Below are 9,392 nucleotides of genomic sequence, written 5' to 3' on the forward strand. Positions count from 1 at the left end.
CATGAGGATGATTAAATGAGGTTTAAARGACAAGGAGTAGCATAACGTCCTTGTAATTTGTTTTTGTGCCTTGATTTTCATGATTTGAAAGCTTATTGATAGGTGGCTATAAAACACAGATTGTTGGTGACTTGCCAACACCCTCCCTCCTCGTTAGTCCAGATTAATCCTCATCTGCTGGCTTTGGGCCATGGCGGGAATATGTGCTGGGGGTGGGGTGGTGGGGTTACCTCCTAATCTTACAGGTTTGCTCTGCCTGTGCGGTCAAGCCAATCATTTTCCCCTGGTTCTCTCCTGCCCCCTAAAGTACAAAGAGCAGAATGAGCCTGCAGTGGTCAGTCTGGATCTCTGCTGCTTTAATGAAGCATTTCTCAGTATTGTGGGTGGAAAATGTCTCTTATGGATTCTTTCCTAATGCATTAAGTGTGCTCCGTAAAGAATTTTACATTAGAATAAATATTTTGACAGTAATCTTTCCTATTGTTGCAATAAGTGCCATGAGATGAGAAAAGAGGCAGAAACAGCGCTTGGCAATCAAATACTCCCATGTCTTTGGTCTGTTGGCGTGCTTCTTTGAACTTTCTTGATTCACATGCATTCCTCTCGCAATAGGAGCTGTCACTTTGTGTGGAAATTGTCCCTTCAGTGTGTGTGGCTATAAGGAGCGTCTGATGTCCACTTATCTGCGATGTGAATGGGAAGACAATGGGACCCCCAGTGGCTCCCACTCTCCGTGACCCGCATGGGCTCTGATTTGCCTTGGCAAGGGGGACCGAGGCCCAAAACAAAGCCGAAGGAGTCTCCAGTGAAGGAGGTTCAGAGGTCAGCCCCAACACCCAACTAACAGGCCTGTCTTCTAGTTCGGGCTCCTATATGGGGAAGAGACACAGAGGCATAGAGAAAATGCGATAAAAGGAACCTCCAAAACCATTAAATTCTGAGGAAGTGATGGCCGTGAATGATGACAYAGACTGAATGGAGACTCTTGAGGTGGGAGGTACGCTCCGTTAATGACCATAGATGCTCCATTATGGCAATCTTTGGAGGTGGTGATGAGGTGGTACATTTTTTCCCATTAGGCCTCTCTTCCCCAAGCGTGGAGACAAGTCCAGATTGATGCAGGGCTCCTGGGCGACCCCGTTGTGAGCCTCAACAAAGAAGGGCATCGTGACAACACACGGGCCCCTTTAGAGGCAGGACGAGTCAAATTACTGTTTGTGTAACGTCAAGCTTTTCATCGCTCCCTTGAGAGATACTATGATTGATGGACTTTCYCTTTTACAAAGAGTGTACGCGAGGATGTGGTCGTATAGTTCATGGCATCAAAAGTGCACAAGATAATGGATTCGCTTTTGATCAGTAAAAGTTCAACGTTGTTGGACTTTTGTAAAGACTAAAAGGGATCTGGGTTGTAAATGATGATTCATTCATTGCTCTGTCAATAACAATATAAAGGAAAATTATAATAACAAGACAGCTTAACGTGTTTCTCATATGACCTGAAACATTCAGCTATTTCAATTTAAATTGAGACCCTTTGAATGTATTTAAGCATCTAAATTAAAATTAATTCACCACCATTAATCCAGAGTACATTCCAGAAGCAATCCAAATCGCTTCATCCACCTCCCCTATTTTTATTTACTCTGACCCGATTCTGACAACAAATATAAAACAAAACAGGATTTTGTTCTCTACCAGACAACTTTTTAAAACTGGAGAAACTTTTTGGATAAGATGAAAAAAGGAAAATCTAGGTGCTGTGAATTTTAGACCCATATGAAACTTTAGATTTATGTTTAAGAAATAAAAGCATGTCTAGACAATGTATGTGGCCACGAATTTCTCATTTTAAGGAATGTGGTCAAGTGTTTTACAGTAGAAGTCATTTAGAGCGACAACTTACTGATGGGTGGAGCTTAATTTTTGTCTCCCATTCATAAAAATGCACAAGGCTATCCAAGAATAGGCATTCAAATGAACTGCTCAAAGGAYTTCTCTGCAGTCACATGTGGTTCAAATCAGCTGGGATATGGAATGTGACCAACTCAACACATTCAGAGCACAACTGGGTTTATGATCGGAGATAAACCACTTCATGCACGTCAAAGCACCTTTTGTGCTCCTACTCCTTTTCAGGGCACTTTTCCAGGCAAAAGGTGCCCTACAAACTGAAGTGCACTCACAACATCCTCAAGGTTAAGTGCTTTGCATGTTGCTGCTTCAAAGAAACAAGATGCGGCGTTGCCTGAGTGTTTTTAAACTCGAGGTTTACTAGAAAAGGAACCAAACCCCTTTGATTCCTTCAGTGTTAGCTCAAGAAGCTGCAGAAATGGAAGAAGGTTCAGTCCATTCATTGGCATGAGGATTGAATTGATCAAAGCAACAGCACTAAAACCTTTCAGCAAGGGAGTGTCAGCTGCCTGCAGATGGAGATCCAGACTGCTGACGGAGCTTGACATGTGGGGAATCAGCCAGACTGTGAACGAGCTGTAAAGCTTGGTGATATGCTAATTTACTTATGCTAATCATGATTCCTGCATTGGTGCAGGAATTTAACCCAAGTAATGAGCAACTTAACAAGGGTCAGGTTTCCCCTTTGGGATTGGTATGAATGATAAATACGGTAAAATCAAATCTACACTGTTCAGCGTGAAGTATGAGGTACAAAATGTCAAATTTCTTTGTAAATAATTAGAATTTTTATTTAAAGATTCTTTGAATAATTAAGGAAAATACGTCTGAAGCTTACTGGGGGGGGGGGGGGGGTCCTTGTCTGAGTGTCTTGGTTTGTTAATTAAATTGGAAATTGCTTTGTGTCCAGTGCGATGTTGCATGCATAATCTAATTTTCCATTTGTAACACCCCCTCACTTCAACAGTGACTGGTGACTGGCCGTGAAACTGGTGAACCAGCCGTTCTTCTGATTCCGCTGTAATTAAAGTAGACTAATGGTCAATTAGTTTGGTCTAATTTCCAGGACAGCACTTATCTTACACTAACCTTTGAACTACAGGGTTTGACATCGGTCTGATCCCCCACCCACCCTGGCTGCAGGGGTCAGCTTGGTGARGAGGTCAGCCATACTTTCTTAAGCCTTTGATTCGTCAAATACCTTTGTTTGTTTACTCTAAGAGTATCTGAATGACAGGAAGCCATAGGCAGAAAAATATTCTGACTTCTGTACTTCATCATTTTATAGTTATGCAAATGCTCAGATTAGATCCTGCAGCTTTTCATGGTGTTAACCTCCAGACTGCAGAGGTTAAACTAGAAGCAGGAAGCGTTTCCCTGTCAAAGTTAATTCAAACACTTAGGAAGCAGATTTTATCATTAAACCTGTTTCAATTATCATCAGCAATTCAGTGCATTGACTCATAATTATACGGCGACAAGTGTAAAATAAAAATGTAAAAAAAACCTGTCACTAACACATTTTTATTATTTAGCTCATTTTCTGAGTGTAAAAAAAATCCATGAACACTATATTGTTATTTAGCTCACTGTTCTTACATTTTACTAATTTTCACTAAATGTTAAAATGTCCAAATGGGCAACACAGTGMCTCAGTTGAAGAGCTGTTGCCTTTCAGCAAGAAGGTTGTTGGATCAAATCCCTGCCTGAGACCTTTCTGGGTAGTTTCTGGTATGTTCTCTCCGTGCATGTGTGGGTTTTTTCCCACAGACCAAAAACACAAATGTTAGGTTAAATGGTAATTCTAAATTGACCCTAGGTGAGAATAAATAGCTGTTTGTCTTTATGTGTCCTTGTGGTGGACTTGTAACCTGTCCAGGGTTTACCTCGCAGTGACTGCTCGATCTGGGCACCAGTGACCCTCATGACCCTGAAAGGAAGAAGTGGGTACATGAGGAATGGATGTTATGTTTCAATGTTTAATCCTAAATCTAAATAAAAATGATAAAGCTTACATTTAAGAATTTCAGACTGAAACAAAGCCTTTGRCAWGTGCAGCTTTTGCTGTGARGTCATCATCCTCAAAAGCAAACGCTAATGCTGCTGAAGATGACATTTAAAACCTAAATTCAAAATGTGTTCAATGCGTACAGTCCTCTGGCAGTTTGCAGTGGAGCTCAGACACCAGCTGCAACTGCAAGTTGGATGTCTTTTAGGAAAGGGTTAGCAGCAGTATTAGCAGTATTAGCAGCAGCAGCGTTAGCAGCATTGGTCTTTGCTTTTGTTGCAGGATGATGACATCATAACACAAGCAAATGTTGAGTTCCWTTCTGAAATACTTAAATGTAAACTTTAACATGTAGCCACAACATTTAAGTCAGGTACACACCGAACACGTTTTGAACAGCCAACGCAGCCAGTTCACATGCAAAGTCTATGGTGGACGCACATCTAGGGGCAGCGCGGTGCATTTAGCCTGCTACCTTGCACAAGTAGCAGTGGGTGCGGTAGAGCATTTTCCGTGCATGTGGCACGTCCAAAGCAGCCAACGCTTGACTTCAAAAAWTTTTAATTTTGCTCCTTGACGCGCCGCAGTAACCAATCAGAGAGGCTCGTTTTTCCTGAACGTTGCCCACTAACCTGAAACAGACGGACAGGAGCTCTTTAGCTGAAATCTCTGTCTGCAGTTGGTGTTCTGGCTGGAGATATCAGCACCGATGCGGGTCAGCGGCTCGTTAAATGGACAGGCCTTAAACTGGGCTCGGGACAAATAATAGTTTGTCAGCTCGCAGCTCCTGGAGTGAACTCACCGAACAGACCGCCTCTAAATTATCTGGTGAATTAATTATCTGGTGCGCGCAACGTTTGCTTGCTTTCAGTAAATAAAGCAAAGCCATTTTCTTTATTTCATTTTTATTTCATCCACCATTAAAGACAGACCGGAAAAAAAGCCAAGACGCTCCTCCTTCTTCGGGCGTGTGTCTAGTCTGTGTTCCAGTCTGAACYTAGCGCGTCCAACTTGAGGCGTCAGGCGCGTTTTTGCAGCTCAAAACGCGTTTGGTGTGAACCTGGCTTTAAATTTAACTTTTACATTTTAATGTAGGATGTAACATTTACATGAAACAACATAAAAATGTAACATTTAGTAAAATTTGCAACATGCAAGAACAGTGAGATACAAAAAAATGGTGGAAATTTTTTACTTCGATTTCACACATAAAAATGAACTAAATAGAAAACACTTTACAGGACAGCTGACTTTAATCTAAGTAAGTAATGTTTTATAACTTTCACTAATGAAATGTAAAAGTTAGTTTGCTTCATGAGCTGTGTGTTTCTTGATTTTAACACCATCCTGTTCGACAATTTACAGTACGTGTGTAATACTTCAGTGTTTCACCACACAGATTAACACACGGTTTTATTGTGAACGCGGAGCCTGTAAAACTGAATTTCTCATAAGGCGAGATGAGCTGTATCACGGAGAAACAGCTGCTCGCTGCCTGCATGCGTTTAAAATGAAAACTCCAGAGAAAAGCCGAGAGGAACCGCTCAAAGAGGGAAAAAAAATTCTCACACAAGCTGTGAACTCCCGCCATGTGCTTTTACACTGACGTGCCTGTGTTTTTGAGTTATGCTGTATTCTAAGAATACGCTGCGATACTGTAGAACCACATCTGGACAAGAGCTGCAGCAACAGAGATGTGTCTGTTTCTGCAGAATAGCATGAGAGTGAAGTGTCCCAGAAAAAAAGGAAGGCATTTCTTTGATTTTAAAGCATGAAGGAATTTTCTTGTTTGGCTTCATTTTAAATGGAACAGGATGGACATAACATATAATATAAAGATGGTTTGATTTAAAGAGCAGTGATTTCAAATATTTGTTTTCCCCTTTAAGCTTATGTCATCACCAAATGAACACACAACAAAAGAAGCAAAGAATATTTATTCGTTTTCAGATCCACTTGCAGCCAGTTTGCTTTGTTTAAATCTGAAAATTGAATAGCTGTGTCTTTAAAGGAGGTATCTGGTGCTGCTTGTCATGATCTACTGCAGCTTTTTGCTGGTATTGTTTCAAAGCTTTTATCTGTTTTGTCTACGCGGGTCAGAGGATCACTTCTGAAATGTTGCATCTGTTCACTAAATGATTTGAAGGTGAGAAGGCTCATCTTTGCTGCCTCTTTGGAGCCAAACGTTTCTGTCCTTGAGGCTGGAAATATAAAGGTTCATCATTTCTCATTTCTTTTACAACAATGGCGCATAATTTCCATAATTTTTGAAAGATTTCCTCCCAAATTAGGTTCCTAATATGAGTAAAGTGATCTATTACAGGTGTAATAAATATTTAACTGTATTAAAATGAACAGTTTCTTCCCACTGAATTAAGATAAAATATTACCTCACTTTTCATACATAGATCACTTTCTCTCAGAATTCTATTTCCACTAAGAAAAAGATTGATTCATTATTCAGACCAATCGCTCTCTAGCTTGGTTCCAGCAGTTTTCCATGTGTTTATCCCACCTTATGGATGTGTCTTTTGCATGTTCAGTTAGCACAGTGGGGCTTTTACTTCCTATATGAATTCTGAGAGGCAGCCGGTGCGTTCGGACTGACAGCTGATTGCACCACGGTTTAATCTCGTTAGGGATTTTCAAAAGTGCTGCGTCCACTCCGATGTAGAGATAGGAGCGCCACGCAGCCTTTTGTGTGCAAAATTTCAACGCTCCTGAAAAGAGGGGACAAAGGGCCCCCTCCACCCCCGGTGATGTCATTCCACTGTCAGCAAGCAGGCCCCCCGTTGAAGGAGAGGGGCCAGGACGGGACGTACTGTGACCATCGCTCCTCTGCAGCCTCCATCACAGCTTCAGTGCTTRGCCGTGACCCCAGCTGGACCCACTGCCAAGTTCAAGGCCAAAATCCGCGTTGGCCACACAAACGTTTGACCTTTAGTAACCCAAATCCACCCAAAGATGCTCAAGCCCTGACAGATGACGCAGATGTTTCTTGTTSCCTGTGTTTTGTGACCCTCCAGGTAACTTTCAGTCACTGCAAGTTGTATTCACTGTCAAGAAAGCACAGCTGCCTGTTTGGAGAAGTTTCCCCTACATTTTTTTATTAGGGTAGTGTTTTATATACACAAATCTGACAGCATGTCTACATGTTGCACATCCCTTTCTGTTGCATAACAGTTTACATTAATGTTTTAATACAGTGTCATGTTTTATAGCAGCATTAGACTCTGAATCCTTGATGCCAGAAACTGATAGAGTAATGTTGGAGGAGGAAGAGGGATGAAGGTTTAAGGCCGTCACTGGAAGAGATAGACATTGATTAATTATAGATGAGATAAGAGGGAAGATATTTGTTTGGTTTGCTTGTCTTTTGTTTCATTTCCAGGTTTAAAGAGGAGGAGGAAACACCCAGGAGTTGAGAGGAGGAGAGAGGTGGAGAGTGGCAGGCAGGTAAATGGAGAGCTGTGGGAGAACCGAGGTGTTCTTAGACATTTATCAAGTCACATTCATCAGGATTTAAGATGAATTTGTAAMCATTTTCAGCACCTCACCATCAAGACATCAAGTTTTTGTGACAAATATGAATGCATTTTTTAAATGAAGATGTATTGCAAAAAACAAAATCACGCCACTGAGATGAACAGTTGTTGAGACATCCATTGTGTAAAGTAACAGGAAGTGATGTAAAAGGGGAACACCAAACAGAGCATTATGGCTAATGATAGACAGGAGAGAAGGATTTGATGTTTTTTAGATCATTTTGAGTCACTATCAGGGAGAAAAGAAGAGTCTGAGTTTTAATAATGTTTCAATTAACAAAAATCARGGATACCCTTTTGATGTCACTTCCTGTTTCACTTTGGATAAGCCAAGCTCAAAAGAAAATATACCAGTTATGTGACAAAATAGTAAGATCATGTGTTGTAGCAAGTTTTTTTAAATATAAAGTTTTTTTTTCACTTTGTATTTGAAATACTCAAGCTGTACACTTATTTAATCGCATTGAGTTGTGTTTTTTTATTTTATGCTTTCAAGTTACAGCTAAGAAACAAAAGTCAAAAATTTTTTTTTTCTTACAGTTAATCCTGAGTCATCTATAATACAATATGAAGCACAGCTCTCTTATTACATGGGTTTGGTTTGCCCTAATAACCTTTAACTCAGCCTTTGCATTTTGGTCTTTTTTAAAAGTTGCAATATGAGCTGTATAAGGATCTGAGCCAGCTTAATGCTCCACAAAAACAGCTACAGTGTGTATATGTGTGTGAATGCAGACCGATGCGTCCTAAGTTAGCAAACATCCCTACGCAGCAGCTCCTGTTACCAAGAAGTCGAACGTCATTAAGTTTTCCCTGTTTTTAGAGAGTGTATCTGGGAATACATAGTTGGCTTGAGTTTGGGTTACAACTTTAAAAGGATGTGTCACCAACCAGCAGACATCTAACACCTGGTTTCAGATGTACAGTAGCGTACAGCTCCAAGTGTTTCAGGGTATTTATGGGCTTGAGTCATGTATGTTCATCAGAAATGAATTTCCAACCATTAGCCTCACATTCGCCTTTTAACACATCAGCCATCATGATGTCTTGTTAAAATTAGAGATTTCCAAAGCTATTATACCTGTAAATCTTTTCACACTTCAGTATCAACAGGTTCCACCAACCAGTGACTCACAGAAAAACACATTTGATGTTTTAAAAACATCCTCAACCTGGACCATGGCACTGGCAACAAGGGGGACGGACACAAATATGTTAGTGAATACATCACATTTTCTTAAAATCTTTCAACATTCCTTGAAATAAAAAGCATGAGTACATCTGAAGAATGTACTTCATTGAACTAATGTTCCATTTTTGATATAAAAAAGTGCTTTAACCTTAAATAAAATCCAATCTGTTGAAATAGGATTTATAGAAAAGTGAAGCGACCCTGACAGCGGATCGGGCCTTTGAAGAGCTGTCGGGTGCACTTGAAAGATTCTGCCGGGTTGGTAGCACACAGACTCTCAGCTGGGGGAAAAATTTGCAAACTGGATGTGATTCTGACGAGGATCACAGCTCAGGAGCGACTCTTCGGCATGTATGGACTACAACTGGGTGAGCTTCAATCGGTGAGAGGCGAGGAATGACCCCAAATTCGACTGATTGGCTTTTTTTCACCACCTCAGATTTTGCAGTAAAGACACTTCAAAAGCAGCGGGAATTTCAAGGCTGCTTTGTTCCAAAACAATTGGATTATCTATCTGGGTCCCAGCGGCACGGCCTTGAGGGCAGTGCTTATCTTAGCCTCCCCAGGGTGGAATGTCAGCTAAGAGCTGGATTCGCTCCCACCCTCATCACCCGTGTTAGACCCGGCCTTGGAACTCAACTGGCTGAGGTGGAGGAAAATCTCTGAACTCTAGCGAACTGAGTAGAGACAATAACATCATGTGACTCTGGACTCTGGATGGGCCCAAGGTTGG

Source organism: Austrofundulus limnaeus, unplaced genomic scaffold (assembly GCF_001266775.1).
Source record: "Austrofundulus limnaeus strain Quisiro unplaced genomic scaffold, Austrofundulus_limnaeus-1.0 Scaffold49, whole genome shotgun sequence".
NCBI classification, from domain to species: Eukaryota; Metazoa; Chordata; class Actinopteri; order Cyprinodontiformes; family Rivulidae; genus Austrofundulus; species Austrofundulus limnaeus.